The 18580-nt window shown below is 42.0% G+C and overlaps 1 pseudogene; it reads left to right on the plus strand.

Moving 5' to 3' along the window:
• Positions 1-11133: 11133 nt before the first annotated feature.
• On the plus strand, positions 11134-13854 carry LOC123084556 (receptor kinase-like protein Xa21; annotated as a pseudogene).
• The last annotated feature ends 4726 nt before the right edge of the window (positions 13855-18580 follow it).

An 18580-nucleotide genomic window follows, 5' to 3' on the forward strand; every position in this document is an offset into this window, starting at 1 on the left:
GCGGTGGTGCAAAGTTCTTGTCGGGATCCACCGCCGCCTGTGCCCTACTGCGCGTCGGTTTATTGCAGGATCTGCCACACCAACTTGCGGTCTCTCCGCCGCTCCGCCTTGCGATAATTGCTGCCCGATTCCACTCCCCATCAAATTCTGCAGAGTTTGTGCGGAGCACCCTCAAGGTGTCTCTCTAAGGTTCTCCATGGTTGACTACGTTGACAACACCTTGCACAGGCTACAATCTAGTTGAGATGGATGTGTCATCTCTTCACTTGTCTGTGCTGAATTTTACTACACTACTGGAAGGTATAGTCGGTCCCAAGCTCGGTAAAGGAGGAGCGTTGTGATAGGCTTGGCGAGCCAACGTAAAAACTAGCCAGTCCCATAGGTACGAAATCCATTTGAGCGAGAGTAGTATTAGGATGGGTGACCTCCTGAGAAGTCCTCATGAAAGGGTTTTATATCTAAGGGTTGTGATAGGCTTGACGAGCCAACGTAAAAACTAGCCAGTCTCTTGGGTACGAAACCCATTTGGGCGAGAGTAGTACTAGGATGGGTGACCTCCTGGAAAGTCCTCGTGAAAGAGTTTCATACCTAGCCTACCCCGACTTGTTTGGGATAAAAGACTTCGTAAGTAAGTAAGTAAGTAAGTAAGTACTGGAAAAAAACAATTGAGGCCGTGTAAGAAACATATATGGCAAAGTGTACGCCGAGTGTTACACTCGGCTTAGACCACATAGCTTAATATGTTTCGGCTTAGGGGTTGTAAGCCGAGTGACACTTATTGGGGACTCATCTTACATGTAAGCCGAGTATAATGCAAAGGCACCCGACGAAGATAGTGAGATCACGGCTGGCAGCACCTGACGAAGGTGCCACGTGGCCCACCTGTAAGCCGAGTGTCCACTAAGCCATGTGCTGGCATGGATACATGGTTTACTTGTAAGCTTTGATAACTAGCTTAGCTGTGTGTTATGAGGAGTGTGCGGATTACAGATAAGCCGTCTATGCGCAGGTAAGCAAATCGGCCTTTAGAAGTGACGGCTTACAGCCATGTGCTACCTATCAGCATTTTGTCACTGACCAAGGGTTCGCGCTGCTGCCACGTATCGCCTGTAAACCGAGTATGAGGTACTCGACTTATATCTAAATCCGCAACTGCAAATTGGCCGAGTGTTTTTCCCATAGTGCTAGGTGTGTCCTTCTCCTTACCAATTGCATGATGCCATCTAATCTCATACCTCTACATTAGTAAAATCATAACATAAATGTAAAGTTTCTGCAAGATATCTTTAATGGAGTGAATCGGATCAACCGCAAGTCGTTCTCACATATTTATAATAAAATGTTACTTCAAAATGATTTATTTCCACCTAAATATATGAGGTCTATCGTTTGTATTAGTTGATATAGTCTTCAATAAAATATCTTGTGATACTAATCTTTTAAATACAAACAGGTTAAACAATTACATGGGGATTAAGATGCATAGTCCAGTTCAATATAAGACATTAAGATACTAATTTTTTATATATAACAAACAGATTAACAATTACATGGTGATTAAGATGCAGATTCTAACATAAAATTACTTTTTAGGCAAACATAAAATTTGAATAATCATGATTACAATACATTTGTAGTACTAGTCTAAAATAATATTATGTCACATAATCAAGTTTGGCATATTTTAAAAATTCCTTTGTTATAATAGATATCACCAGATATCTAATCAAACCAAAATATCATGTTACTGCTAACATTAATATGTGTTGCTTAATGTATTATAGTGTGTTCATATGTATAGTTTTCCATAGTATCAGTAAGTATTGACATAACTGGAAACTTTGGCTGGCTATTTCAGATTATAAAGTTCCAACAAATAACTTGATCGAGGTTTCTAGAGTACAAGACTACCATGTTTAAGTGTAACTGAATCGAGAATAGAGAAGTGTTTGAGTTGTCAAATTTACCCTTCTTGTTCAGTTTTACACCTCATACACTCTAGAAATGTCTATTACCTATAACTAAGCTCGACAAGTGTACCCTACAATCTCTACTAACTTATATATAAGATTCGTGCATTACAGATACATAGGCGCCTAGGTTTCTCAAACTATTATGTAACAATTGGAATTCTTTTATCTCTTGTGATTTTCCCAAATTTAAATGGAGTTGTCTATTAATTTATTTATTTTTTGAAATGTATATAAATAAAAATATATTTAGAATTTAGCAATAACATTAGTTGTAAATAACTAAATATGTTTAGTATTAATATTATGCTACGATAAAATTTGTTGACACCATATTTTGGCACGGTTAATAACTTAATTAATATGGCCTCAAATTGAGAAGTGATCTACATAAAAGAGTTTTGTATTGTCCATATGAACATCTTTGAAGTTTGGGCCATCAGCATGCGATCTCATATCGAAGGCCGAAGTTGTGTTTGAAATACTGAGATTTTATATTGAGAACACTATTCGGCTGACTATGCCCCCAAGACGGCCTCATATGGAAAAACATCCTACAGGAATTGTCTTCGTCTCGTCGAAACGATCGATTTTGTTCGTATGCAAAAATTAAAGCAATCGGAGTGCAGCCCTGTCATGAGGCGTGATGTGGCGCGCCCCACCAGACGCATGTGTGATGGGTAGCGCGAGGGAATAGCCTGTATTGCGCGACCGATTTGACCCTCAATATGACCTCTGCTCAAAAAACGTTCAACGTGAAATATGTTCGCCTCGTCGAAATGGTCAAAATTTCTTTTGGGCTCGTTTTCATCCGAGGTCGTTTACCACCACAAAAAAGACCCGCAAGGTGCAGCCAGTTTAAACCGAACAGTTTTGGAAAGTTAGGACAAAACCAATCCGAATTTGACTAGGGTTTTGGACGTGAATCCAAACCTTTTCCTTGCACGGGAAGTCCAGCCGCCTCTTATGTACCCAAGGGTGACGGTCGATTGAACAACACACAATCGAGCAAATCATCTACCACTTTTTACCTTTTATCTTTTTTCCTTAACCCTAGTTCTTCTTCTTCCTCGTTCTTTGTCTATTCTTCTTGTTGCAGGGTGGCGAACCTCGAGGCCCTAGGGCAATCAGGTCGACCTAGGGCAGCCCATAGCCTCCGCGTGCCCAGACGGGTTCCTTCCCGGGCGTGTGGGGTTTCGGGTCTACAAAAGCGCCTGCCGGATTGCATGCGTACCGCGCTTTCGACATGAGCTGCGGTGCATCACCCTCGGTGTTGGAGGTACACGGTGACGTGTTCGTTTGCGAACATACTTTTTGGCGACTCTGCTGGGGACGAAGCTTTGAACGGTCTCCGGCCTGTTCTTGCTACGAAGGGATCGTCATCTAGGGTTTTCAATCTACAAAGGTAATATGAATGCCCAATTCCCTACTGTAGATGCAAATAATTCATATGGTGTTACTAGATCGTTCAATGAGTATACTCTATCGGCCAGCCCTAGTTTTTTCAATAATGCACTTAATTACGTGCAAGGGCCGGTTGAAAGTAATTTGCATGCTTCAACTTCTTATGATACTATTAACTTGCACCATATGTATCCCAACTCTCATGCATCGGCAACCCCACAAATTGTTATGCCGATGAACAACATGGTGAGTTCAGTTAATAAATTTGAAACATCTCATGTTAGAATTTCCAATGCCATGCAAGAAAGTGTTTCACCCTTTTATTCATCGACAAGTAATGTGCAATATACTAATCCAACCATGCCGATGAACGAGAGAATTGGCCATGCTACTACTAGCTATTCGGCTAGTTATTCCCAACTGTCATATGCTACACCTCATGACAATAATTTTTCAGCACCATACACAACTGTAGATGTTCATAATTCGACTTCTGACCTTCCTGGTCATAGCCGAATGAATGTAAATTTTACAGGAGCGGTTGTGCCCAGTATTGTAGAAGATGAGGTAGTAGTGGCTGCATTGAAGAGTTTAGACCAAAATAAGAGGATTAGTGCTCTTTGCCTTGAACAACATGAAAAGGGGCTATTTCATGATTATGCCGCAATAAAAGCTAGAGTTTTGCAAAAAGATGAATCTTTGCCAATTGATAAAATTGGCGAGCAAAAATATGGTTTTACAACAATGCATATGCCTTCACCTAGTACTAGATCATATTATACACCCCCTACACTATTGCAAAATTTCGGCAACACTCGTGTGTCATTGCCAAAAGAATCTAAAGACATTGGGGGGCAATCATATCCAGAGTGGGCTGAAATTAAGAAAAAGCTTAAAGCCAATTTTGCCGCTCGCCGCCAGAAACAAATAGAAAAAGAATTGGCTCAGATAAAAGAAGCATTGTCAATTGGCAGTATCAATGAAAAGAAGGATGATTCGGAACTTGAAAGTGCTTCGATTGAAAAATCCGAATCAAGTAGTATATATTCCGAATCCATCAAATTCAAAGAGGCAAGCATTATTAATAAAGGGCATGGCAAGCATAGCAAAACAACCATGCTTGATTTTTCTGAAGTTAATGGAACCTACTTCCTGCCCTATGAGTTCCGTGCCGTAGAAATTGACAAGCCTCAAGGACAAGAGCAAGTAGCCGAACAAAGTTCGGCTGATAAGGATCTTCAAGGTAATGATGCACGGAATAAAAGAAGATGATGAAAAGGTGTGGGTGAGTCATCCAAAGATGAAGCTAGATATTTTTCAATTCACACCACCATCATGCTCTCCCAACGTATTTGAAGAGGTATGCATAGTGAGTAATTTACCTATTTTCAGATTTGGTCGCAACTTCATTATTGATGCATCTACAAGAAATATTCTCATAAGTAATTTTGAAAGACCAATGAAGAACGGTAATTTATTTGTTAGCAATAAAATTGTTATGGAACATATCGGTCAACCCTTTGCGCCATTTATAAAGACTGATAATGACTTATTGTTACAGCCAAAGCTTTTCCTGTTGCTTTATGTAAAGTTCATATCTAGTTGGGTAGCTTTGCTTATTTCATACTTGGCTTGCACTTGGTCTCAACTGAGACATGTATGTTCTAAATATCTTCGTTTCAGAAATTTAAAGCCAAGGTTAAATTATATTGAGAAAACCGATGCTAATATAATATCTTATCCAAAGACATCGGAGATAGAGTGGAAAACACAATGCATAGCCGAATGGGGAGATTCCAAATCTGAACCATTCATTTGCTTATCTCCAAAACCGTTCAAACAACAAGATTGGCTAGAAAACAAGAAGTATACCTTCAATTCAAACATGTGTGATCAAATATTTGATTTGTTGCTGAAAAATAATTACATTACAATTCTTGATCACCATGTTAAGCCATCAATCCAGGGACGAATGTATTCTAAGTTGCATGATTCGTCCAAGCATAATTTTGGGGATTGCAACATGTTTCGTCAAAGAGTTAACTCGGCCATTGAAAAAGGACGATTCGAGTTTGTTGAAACACCAAGAGATGACCAGTCTACTCTGATTGGTCCCGATGGCAAAATGTTTTTCCATCGGCTGCATCAAGCCAATCCATTTGAAGAGAAGGTAAAAGCTGCAGGTGATGGGATCAAGATTTCAAGTAAAAAGGTTGTTGAAGAGCATAATGAACATAATATTGAGGGCGAGAATTCCATCGAAGCTACAATGGAGACGCCAAGGACTGGGGGGCAACAAGCAAATCCAATGATCGATGAAAGCAAATCAAAAGAAAACAAAGGACGAAAGCGCAAGTGTAAGTGTAAGAGATCCAAAATCACCTTCGTTGAACTATTAGAAAAATATCAAAAGAAGAGTGAAGAGAAGAATGCTTATCAGCCAAATCTTGCAAAGAAACCAAGATCACCCCCAAGGCGCAAATATGAGGATCGGTATTGGCAAAGTGAGAATTTTAATGCAACACATTCATATCCTTATTTTGGGCCGCCAATGCCAATGTCGTGGATTCCTCCCTATGCTCATATAGATCCATATCCATCATGGGACAGGTATGATACAAGGGCACATTCTCCATCTTATTTTAGACCATTTCACCAATATTATGCAGCTCCGAGAAGATCAGCATTTGAACAATCACATGTTAAAGACCTTTTCAATCATAAGGAATCGGTCCAGATCTCAAGGAAGAAGAAAGATGTGGTAAAGCAAGTTTACCGCATGAAAAAAGATGGTCGTAAGTGTGCTACTTCAGATTTGATCTCAAATAACAAAAAGCCAATTAAAGTGTTGACATTGGCTACAAAAGGCAAAGAAGTGAATCAATCAATTGATAAAAATAAGAGTGCCAAATCTGAAGAAAAGAAGTTGAGGGTGCACAAGGTCCAAAAAGAATTGCCATTTCTTGAAACAAAATCACAGTCGAGGTGCTCACTCGGCTTATCGTATTGGCAAAAGAAGGAGTTACAGAAGCTTAGTGCACAAGAACTTGAAGAAAGGAACATGGCATGGGTTGCCAAAGGAAGTACTCAAAATAATAATTATGTGAAAGCTTCCATCACAAGAAGTGCAGCGGATGTGATGAAGGAAAAGAGTGAAACCTATGAAGGACCAAGCTGAAGGTTTCAACATCTTCGGTCTACACATTATCCATATTCTCCAACTATGCCATTGACGCCTATGCCATGGAATTCGTCATCAGGTGCTATACATACTGAGGCTTTCGGTGATTCGCTATGAGTAGTGCAACAAATATCCAGGGCTTATCAATGTTTTGACGAATCACTTATAGTTTATCCTGGGGTATGTCTAGATGCAAAATTTACCTTGGGTTGCTTTAATATTCTTCATATTTCTAGACATGACAATTGGAGAGAGTTGGCATAGCAAGCATCCGGCTACCATGTCCGTCATGGTGCATTGCACATCTATCAATAGCCGATACTTATTCTTGCCAACATAGGTAAGGCCGAATTGGAGCTCACCACTTCAGCCACTAATGAAACTTTTATGCAGGCAAAACAAGGATTGGAGGAAGTTCATTATTGATTATCTGCAAAATCCTAGCGAAAGGGTGAATAATATGGTTCGGAGGATGGCTTTGAGATACATATCTATGGAATCTTACCATCGGATTGTTATATAAGTTGATAAGTTTTCACCCAAGTTGCATCAAGAGGTTCAAACAAGCAACGACCAATATATGAATATAGTCCTAAGCAAAAGACATGGCCGATAAATAACTATCGCCCTTAGCATAAACATGGCCGATACATAATTATCGCCCTGAGAAATATAAATGGCCGATGGAGTGTTGACATCGTCCTTAGAACAAATACATTACAAATTATTTTTTGGCAAGCAAGTTTTGCCCAAAAACAGGGGGGCTTGTGTTGACACCAGATTTTGGCACGGTCAATAACTTAATTAATATGGCCTTAAATGGAGAAGTGATCTACATAAAAGAGTTTTGTATTATTCATATGAACATCTTTGAAGTTTGGGCCATCGCCATCTGATTTCATCTCGATGGCCGAAGTTGTGTTCGAAATACTGAGATTTTGTATTCAGAACACTATTCGGCTGATTGCGCCCCCAAGACGGCCTCATATGGAAAAACATTCTACAGGAATTGTCTTCGCCTCGTCGAAACGATAAATTTTCATATAACAATCGTCCAGATCCGGGTTCGTATGAAAAAGTTAGAGAAATCGCAGTGCAGCTCTGTCAAGAGGCGAGATGTGGCGCGCCCCACCAGAGGCATGTGTGATGGGTAGCGCGAGGGAATAGACTATTTTGTGCGAACTATTTGACCCTCAAGATGACCTCTAATCAAAAAACGTTCAACATGAAAGTTGTTCGTCTCGTCGAAACGGTCAAAGTTTCTTTTGGGCTCGTTTTCATCTGAGGTCGTTTACCACCACAAAAATGACCCGTAAGGTGCAGCCAGTTTAAACCGAACAGTTTTGGAAAGTTAGGACAAAATCAATCCCAATTTGACAAGGGTTTTGGACGTGAATCCAAGTCTTTTCCTTGCACGAGAAGTCGAGCCGCCTATTATATACCCAAGGGGTGACGGCCGATTGAACAACACACAATCGAACAAATCATCTATCACTTTTTACCTTTTGTCTTTTTTCCTTAACCCTAGTTCTTCTTCTTCCTCGTTCTTCGTCTGTTCTTCTTGTTGCAGGGTGGCGAACCTCGAGGCCCTAGGGGCAATCAGGTCGACCTAGGGCAGCCCATAGCCTCCGCGTGCCCAGATGGGGTTCCTCCCGGGCGTGTGGGGTTTCGGGTCTACAAAAGCGCCTGCCGGATTGCATGCGTACCGCGCTTCCGGACGGGTCTCCTTCGATGTGAGCTGCGGTGCATCACCCTCGGTGTTGGAGGTACACGGTGACGTGTTCGTGTGCGAGTAAAGTTTTCTGAAAACTAACATCTGCAGGAGGATGACTTTCATGGAAAATAATAGAAATAAATAAAAAATACCTTTAAGGAGCAGATGAGATATTATGTATAACATCAAAATTTTCAGAATCGCGATTATCGATCGGATTAGAGAGTGTTTGTTAGAATCAGATCGTAGAATCGAGTCGTAAAATCTAAGATTCTACCCGATCCTACCAATACGGCTCCCCCACCCCACCCACCTCACTCAATCGACGCGATCCCCCCGACGCCCTCCTCACTCCACCGACGACCTTCCCTCTCTCAGCGGCGACCATGGCGTCCGGCGGCAGTGGCGGCCGTTGCGGCCCTCTGATGGCGGCTCGTTGCCGTCGAGCCTCGGCACACCGGAGACCGCCGAGCTCATCCGCCTCGGGCTAATGGTGCCGCCAGGCTGCCGTCTGCCGCACGTGTTCCACATCACTGCCAATGGCTACCTGACGAGGGGGCCCAGCGCGACGCCGGATGAGCTCTGCCGCCACCACGTTGGCCGTTGGAACATCGATGACTGCCACAACTTTTGGGACAGCAAGGACTACTTGACGGTCGTCGGCGAGCTCCGACGGGCGATGGGCGGCTCGTCGTCTGCCCCGCGCCGCTCCCGCCGGCGCCCTCCGGCAGCCATGCGTCCTCAAGTTCGCCCCGCCGTCTGGCACCCGCGCTCGCCGAACCCTCCGCCCCTCCCGCCGTGGAGATCCTGCCAGAGCAAGTCGCGCTGCACGAGGACGGCGACCTCGACAACAGCCCCGGATACGTCCTCGCCCTAACGACATCGCAGGCAGTGGCGGCCGCCGCAGCGGCGGTGGCCAGAGAGACAGCTGATCTGCAGGCGACACTGGACGTTGCAGCGGCTATGGCGGCGGCAGCAGAGGCCGTTGATGTCCAGGCGGCATTGGATGCTACGGAGGCTATGGCGGCGGTGCAGGCGCCTGTGGTGGAGGATGATGGCGTCGACTGGGCCGCCGCCGTCAAGAGCAGCGACGGCGACGGCGATGACGGCGGTGTGGGCGAGGTCGTGGACCTCGCCAACTCTGACGATGGATAGCTTAGGTCCTCTTATGTTTATTAAATTTCGTTATGTTTGAATGTAAGATGAATCGTCTATCCTAAGGTTTAATGAAATATCTCTATGTTTGAATGAATTTTAGATTGAAATTATTATGAAATATTTTGATCATGTTTTTATTTTCGAATCATTTTTTAAATTAAAGTTAGCCAAAAGAAATGTAAAATTGACAGATTGCCGGAAAATTTGAAAGAAAAAAATGATATAAAAGAAAATAAAAGAAGAGAGTACGAAAGGAAAAGGAATAAAACAAAATTAGAAGGGTGGGGAAATCTAAAAATAAAGAAAAAAAGCCATAAGTAGTTTTTTTTTTAAAAATCAAAAATTTCATCCAATTATCATTTTTTGATATATTTTTTGGCAAAGTTAAGTTGGAAATAATTTTGAGCAACGGCAATGTTTTAGGATTGTCGGCGGCAAAAACCGTAGAAAATGCAAACAGTCCCAAAATGCACCGACAATTGCGGAAGGTGTCCCTTCCTGCTAGGCCTAGTGCTAACCATTTTGCTCTTTCTTTTCCTTCGTTGGTAGCTAGCACAGGTTCATCTGTTTTGTTTTGCCTTAGTTTTGGTTGTTGTAAGTTTCATAGCCTGTATCTTTATAATACAAAATCACGCTACATGTGTGTTCGAGATTCTCTTTCACGAGTTCCTGCTTTAATTTCAGAGATTGCAAGCTCCAGGAATCATGTATAGTCTTACTGGCTTTAATGGGAAATCAGCCAATCTCATGGAAGGAGAGGAAAGCCTACACTGAGCAGGTCTACATCCAATTCTGATCTCCGTCCTTCACGATCCTTATGTTCCAAGTTATAGGAGTGACTTTTCTGATTGGCGGGTTTTCAATCTTAGGTAACTTTTTGTGATTGTGCCACATGAACATAAAATTCCACATTAACCTGTTTTTCTCTACATCCAATTTATTGCCATTTCCTGTAAAGTCATTAGAATATTTCAATGTTTGAAATTATGTCCCTTCAACTTAATGGCACATGACATCGCACTAGTCATTTTCACTCTTTCCCCCCTCTCGTGATAGAGGTATTTGTCACTTTCTGATTGAGCTGATTGCTCTGTGTAAACCTAATAATTATACATGGCCTTTTCTTTTCTCCCGACATCTAACATATTGCTATCACATTGTAACATCATTGGACTATTTCAACGTTTGAAATTATGTCTTTACTTTAGATGTGTGTCACACAAGACATAACTCTAATCACTATCACTTGTTTTCTGATTGTTATATTAGCCATTAATAAAATTCAAAATTAAGAAAAACTCCATCTTAATCAACTATTTGGACACACACAAGGGAAGAAGCAAGAATATAATAATCACATCCACCTCCTCGCTCTACCACCTATTAAGCTTCGAGTTAAAACTACTATGTCATAGCCAATGCATCTAGTGAGATGGGTATAATATCCGCCCGAGTTATCTGTCCCAAGACCAAGAGGTGGATAACCAATTAGTGGCATTGGGAAAAAAAACTGTAAATAAGCGGTTGCCCGTGTCCATTATTTTTCTTCTCTTAATGAATGAAAGCTGCTCTGCTACTTTCGTCAAAAATATATTCATTGGCAGACCCTGGAGAGCGATGAGCATTACCGCCTATTTAATGACTTGCACCCAAGGAGAGTAGTGCACAATCCAATAATTAAGGACCTTCCACCTCCTTGCTCAACTATGAAGACATGGCTACTTTTAATGGTCTACCTTCTCACTCATGCCCTCTTTTTTGACACATCTAGCTCCTCTCAATCCACCAACAACCAAAGTAGCAACTACGACATCGATCTCCATGTGCTCCTATCATTCAGATCCTCCATAACCAGTGATCCTAAACAGGCACTGTCCTCTTGGTCTTGGGATCATGTCGGCAACGGCACAAGCACAACACCATTGCCTGATTACTGCGAGTGGATGTGTGTCGCCTGCAGCAACCGCCGGCACCCAGGCCATGTCACTGCCATACGTCTGCAGGGCTTGGGACTCGTCGGCACCATCTGCCCGCAGCTCGGTAATCTGACCCGCCTCCGCACCCTCAGTCTTTCATCCAACAACTTAGAATGTAAGATCCCGGGTAGCCTCAGTGGTTGTATATCGCTTCGCCTTGGAACTGAGGATGAACTACCTTTTTGGCTCCATGCCTGCTTCTTTGGGTCTCCTATCAAAGCTCACGTCACTCAGCGTTAGCCATAACAATCTAACTGGTGATATTCCAATGTCATTCTCCAACCTCACAGCCCTCACTAACCTTAGCATGAGTAGCAACCACTTCCATGGCCAAATCCCGAGCTGGCTCGGCAACCTGACATCACTGACACACGTAGAATTAGGCCAGAATGGTTTCAGTGGCCATATCTCTCCGGCTCTCGGTAAGATGGCTAATCTTGTTAGATTCGACATCAGGGCTAACAAACTGGAAGGCCTTTTTCTCACGTCCCTGTTCAATACTTCTTCCATCACATACTTCAGCATCGGCTTCAACCGGTTCTCGGGATCTCTTCCGCTTGATATTGGCTTTAAGCTTTCCAAGCTAAATCTTTTGGCCATACATGGGAACCAATTCGTAGGACGAATACCATCTTCCTTGTCAAATGCATCTGCACTTGAATATTTATTTCTTTGCAAAAATAAGCATCATGGTCCTATTCCACGGGACATTGGCATCCATTGTCATTTCCGGAAATTTTCGTTAGGACACAATTTGCTTCAAACCATAGAGCCTAGGGATTGGGATTTCCTCACATCATTTACAAACTGTAGCAACCTGGAAATACTAGACCTTGAACAAAACAACCTCGAAGGTGTTATGCAAGTTACCATTGCTAATCTATCTACAAAGCTCTACTGGATTACAATAGGTAGAGACAAAATAACTGGGACCATACCTGCAGGGCTAGGAAAGTATAAAAAACTTACAAAGTTTAACATCGCAAATAGCCTTTTCATAGGCACCTTGCCTCTAGATATTTGCCAGATTCCTAGCCTACAGTATCTTGATCTATCCCACAATAGATTCTATGGGAAGATTCCACAATCATTAGGCAATATCACGCAATTGAACAACCTCTCTCTTTCTAATAACTTTCTGGACGGCGTCATTCCATCGAGCATTGGAAATATCACAAAACTTATATCTCTGGATCTTTCCGGTAACTCATTGAGGGGGGAAATCCCATGTGAGAAACTTAGTATTACTTCTCTGACCTTACTTCTCAACCTCTCCAGCAATGCTCTTAGTGGCTCCATTCCAACACAGATAGGAAAGTTGAACAACCTTGTCACAATCGACTAATCAATGAACAAGCTCTCTGGTGAAATCCCAGATGCTCTCGGCAGTTGCGTCCAACTGAATTTCCTATATTTGCAAGGAATCTTTTGCATGGGCAAATACAAAAATATTTTTCTTCTATAGGAGGTGTCGTAAACTTGGATCTTTCCAATAATAATTTAGCAGGACCCATACCTAAGTTCCTCCAGAGTTATGAGCTCCTAACGTATCTAAACCTCTCTTTCAACAACCTACTGGTCCCGTGCCAAATACATGGATCTTCCGCAATTCCACTGTAATGTTGCTCCCTGGTAATAGCATGCTATGCGGAGGTCCCCCATCACTGAAACTGTCTTCATGTCCATATATACGTTCTAACCAGGCTTCACAGCATCGAGGTCGGGTCATACTCTTTTGCATGGTTGGAACTTTGGTCTTATCCATGTGCTCCCTAACTGCATGCTACTTGATGAAGCCAAGAATCAAACCAAACATTGTTGATCAAGAAACCAGATTTCACCATGAGAGGATATCCTATGCTGAGATAGATGCAGCAACGGAATCATTCTCACCGGAAAATTTCATTGGTTCTGGAAGTTCTGGCAATGTGTACGCTGGAACTCTAAATCTTGATGAGTTTATATACTGTAGCAATCAAGGTTCTCAATCTTGGCAAACGAGGAGCTAATAGAAGCTTTTTGAGAGAGAGTGAGGCCCTAAGGAAGATTCGACACCGGAAACTTGTCAAAGTGATCACTGTGTGTAGCAGTTTGGACCGTAATGGTGATGAGTTCAAGGCACTTGTCTTAGAGTTTATATGCAAGGGAAATTTAGATGAGTGGTTGCATCCAAACTCCATGACTAACAACAGGAACTTTAGAAGGCTAAGTTTGATGGAAAGGCTATGTATTACTCTTGATGTTGTTGAGGCATTAGAATATCTTCACCATCAAATTGATCCATCCATAGTTCACTGTGATATCAAACCATGCAACATCCTTCTAGATGATGACTTTGTTGCGCACGTCACCGACTTTGGTCTGGCAAAGATAATGCATACTGAAGAATGTGAGCACGGTGGTGGTGGATATTCTTGGCATGACAACAATTGTATATTCTTGGTATCATAAAAGAGATCGACCTGCATGTTTGTATATTCTTGGTATGACAACAATTGGATATTTCAGGAAAAAACTTAGAGCAACAAAATTTCAAATTTAGAAGAACAAGGAAAACGCTATGGTTCAGCTGGCAGATCACACGCATTGGTCCGCCGTCTCCTACGTCCAACACATGTCCATATCCTTTTCTTATGTACTCTCCACCTCCCTACGTTCACTCGCAGCCATGGCCGCTGCTCGAGCACGCACGGCCGAGCCCCGCTTCGGCCACCATCAGCCCAGTTGCGCTGCTCCAGACTCCCCTCTCGTCGTTCCGACCTACAATTTTTTCTATACTTTTCACAACAAAGGCTTTGTTGTAGAAGTCTTCACGCAACATCATCTCTGTTGCATAAATTTCTTGTCACACTGCAAATGACATCATCTTTTCAGTGAAAAAATTTCTGCAACATTATTCATGTTGTAAAAGTTATCCCACAACTTCATCTTTATTGCAAAAAAGGTGAATAATTTTCTTTCTACAACACCACCAGTGTTGCGGAATTCCTCCCGCAACATCATCTAAGTTGCAAAAAAAATTGAAGACAAAAATAAAAAAAACGGGCGAAATAACACTTTGGTGGTTGTGCAACAAAGCAGTTGTCGCAGAATGAGTTGCGCAACAACTACCGTGTTGCAGTTTGGGGCTCAATCCAACAACACATGGGGCGGCGGATCTTGCCGGGCCGAGGCGTAGTGTGGCCCGAAGAACAATGCCATGCCAAATGAAGAAATTTAGTATGCTGTCGGTAAGAAGTTAAGTATTCTTGGACAAAAGAAGGGTAAAAAAAAAGGCAAGCACACATGTCCTGCGCCGAGGTAATCTGGTGACAACGATTTTAGACTTGATCATTTGTTTTGGTTGCTAATTGTGCAATGCCGCACAATAGGTCACCGTCTCACCGATTGGTGTGCTCTGTTAAGGGCACGGTTGGATAGTCATGCTCCTCCCTTTTAAACAAGGCCAGGTATGCTTAGCTTGGTGATGTGGGACTAAAACAAGAGGCTTCTCTGTTTGGCGGCCGGGCAGGGTACAAATCCATCTGATCTGATGCTGCACTTGTTTGGTCGTATATACCTGTGATGCTTGTGTGATCCAATCACGATCTCATCGGCATGACTGCATGTTTTTACCCCCACATAAAATTTGTGTTTGGGGAAACCGTACATCTGAGTCAGGCAGGCATACAAGAACAGAGATATCTTTGGGGAAACCGTACATGTGAATTGTCACACTATTATGATGAAGGGAAGCTAAGGCAGTCATTTCCTTCTTCCAGGAGAAATAAATCTTCAGCTAAACACTACCTAGAATGTGGGAGCACGACCTGCATGTTTGTCTATTCTTGATATGTCAACCGTTGGATATTTCGGGAAAAAGCTTAAGGCAACAATATTTCGAATTTAGAAGAACAAGGAAAACATCCTTAACCCTTTTCTTATGTACTCTCCACCTCTCTAATTTCACTCGCAGCCATTGCTACTACTGCTGCAGCACGCAAGCCCGAGCCCCGCTTCGCCCACAATCAGCCCAGTCCGACCGGCAATGATTTTTAACCTTGATCATTTGTTGAGTTGCTAATTGTGCAGTGCCGCACAATGGGTCACCGTCTCACCGTTTGGTGTGCTCTGTTAAGGGCACGTATGGATAGCCATGCTCCTCCCTTTTAAACAAGGCCAGGTATGCTTAGCTTGCCGATGTGGGACTAAAACAAGCGGCTTCTCTGTTTAGCGGCCGGGCAGGGTACACGTCAATCTGATCTGATGATGCGCTACGTGTGATAACTTGTGTGATCTGATCATGATCTCATCGGCATGCGTGATGGTCGATGTTGCTTCTGAGAAAACGAGGGCAGCCTAGCAAAACTCATTCTTCTTGTTTGCAAGATGTGCATATATCAGTGCATGAATGCAATTCTGGTCTTGGCTTTACTTACTTTGATTTGATTTGCTCTCAATGCATGAGACCCCAGAATTAACCTACTCTATTCCAACAAGGCAAACCTTTTGTTTTTACACTGAATGTCATGCGACCAAGAGTCAAATTAATTTGTTATAATTAGCTTTTGAGAGTTAGTTCAAATCTAACGTTCTTGTTGTTGATAAACATTAAACAGAATGATGTCTATATTAACCTACTCAATTCATAACAAGGCAAACCTTTCCTTTCTTACATTGAATGTTTATGTGACCAGCTCCTTCCACGAGTGGGTCTCACGCTACGGTTTCCCTGCCTTCCAATGGTGCCTCGTCTTCTGTGGCTTTATATTAGGATCACATAGGCGTGGTGGATCCCGGCCCTTACTGGTGGGAGGGCTCCTACTATGTTATTTTTAGTTTATGTCTTTCTCACGAAGATGAGGCAGCGGCGGCTCCCTGAATATGGAATAAAGTTCTCCCCAATAGCCCCCGTCTCGATGGTGCATATAGCATCGGCGGAGGGCGTGTGGAGGTGTTCCTCGAGCCGATCTTGCGGAATTCGATCGCTGTTTGTCTATAGTGAATTTGTTTTGGATCCGATCTTTGTTCTTTTGCGACGGTTGTTGTTCTGGTGCACTGGTCTTTTAAGGCCTTACACTACAAGGATTCCGGTCTATTGCAACAAAATTTATTGCTACAACTATCTTTTGTTGCAATAAAACGCAATATTACCACAAACTCGCCAGTTGTGGTAATAGGCCGTACATATTGCCATAATCGAGTTTGGTCGCGACAAGTACTCATTTTGTTGCAATAGAGGCCTCATATTGCAACAAACTCCATTGTTGTTGCAATATGGCAACAATATTGCGACAAACAATATCTGTTGCGCGAGGCAGTCATTTTGTTGTAATAGAGAATATGTATTTCAACATAATAACTATTCGTGGTAATATTTGAAAAGATATTGCAACATTGATGTAGCATTGCATTAGTTCCAAATATTGTTGCAAAAAGTTGGCTAACTAATGCAACAAAATATGTATTTGTCGCAATAGTGTATATTTTGCCTCAATTTCAACATGCTGCAATAACTATTTTATTTTTTTGCGAGAAAATTTCCGATCTATTCATCTTCGATCATGGCAGTACAACCAATACCGGAAATAATAGAAATTACATTCAGATCCGTAGACCACTTAGCAACGACTACCAGCACTGAAGCGAGCCGAAGGCGCGCCGCCGTCATCGCCCCTCCATCGCCGGAGTCGGACACAACTATTATTTACAACGACAAGTTGATTATCCATCGTAATATTCCAGGTTTGATTATTTAGGTGACATGCAAACAAGGTACATGATGCAAATATGTACATGGATGACATATTTAATAATCTATGCATTTTTTGATAATTATAGACACATAATTTATATTATTCAGATTTATAGATATTAATATTGTTTAAGGAGTAATTAAAGTACTTATTAATTGCACGAATTTTACATAACAAAAACAGTGATTTTTTTTTATAAATGGATAGAACACATTTTCTTGATAGGAATGCATATTGAGTTGTTAAATTTGGTTTTAAAATGGCCAAGTTATTACCATTTTAAAACTAGGGTGTCTGCTGCCAAAAACAGGGTCTTGTGGGATGGAAATAAAAAACAGAGGGGCCATGGTGCAAAAATTGCCAGATACAGATGTAGATATGAATCTGACCGAGGACTTCTATAGCCGCAGCCCCTGACCTATGGACTCGAGGCTTCGCTGGTGCCGACTGGGCGCGGGTGGCATCCCCGCCGACCTCCAGGGTTGATGACTAGTGGGGCGCGTTCAGACCACTAGGCTGTGCATGTGTTGTTGACAGTATATATGGATCTCATGGTATATACTATGTACCCGCGAAGTTAACTGCAATCTGAAGAAAAACTTCAGTGTTGCAGCCCGATCAAGAATTCACCAGCAGATCAACAACACTACATCAAGGTATATACAAGGACATATGACACAAGATTTTAGTACTGGATATAACAAACCATCTCAGCGATATATATAACACATGGTTCAACATCACAGCACACGAGTTTCAGCAGCTTCACAGAAAAGACCACAAGTTCACGCAAAGTAATGAAAATAGCAAGATCACTAAAAGACCACAAGTTCGTAGTAACAGTGTGTACATAGCATCACTGTCAAAATAGCAACAACACTAAAAGAAAACATCCATGATATTACACATCAGCAACTACTCTTCTCTTCTCTTCATCACAAAACTGTTAGTGCCTCGTTTCGGAAAAAACCAAACTGTTAGTGCTGAGCACTAGCCTCTGTTCCCTTTTGCCACAAGAGATGATTCTATGCAGGTGTGCCTTGTTTGAACCTGCTTCACATCAGATTAAACTTTAGGAGAGATACTACTCGTAGGTAACCATCAAAAAAGTTCAAGAACTTATATTCATGGCTTAAACATGTGAAAAGCACCTTACCAAGATCCAAGAGATTAAAAACTATAAAAAGAACCCCTGGTCATCATCCGCAAATGTGTCAAGAACATAGCATACCTTCCTGCTACTGATCTCCACAAATGTGTGGTTCTACATACCAATAAAACAGCAAGCAAGGGAAAATTAGTCTGCTACTTTCAAACTAAAAACAGCATCCTTATGTTGTATGTATAGCACAATGCTAATGCCCATGTGATGTATTTTCAATCTAGTTTATATTCTATCAGTTTTGGCCTGTAGGTTGGCGTTATCATGTCAGTTGAATAAG

Source organism: Triticum aestivum, chromosome 4A, assembly GCF_018294505.1.
Source record: "Triticum aestivum cultivar Chinese Spring chromosome 4A, IWGSC CS RefSeq v2.1, whole genome shotgun sequence".
Lineage (NCBI taxonomy): Eukaryota > Viridiplantae > Streptophyta > Magnoliopsida > Poales > Poaceae > Triticum > Triticum aestivum.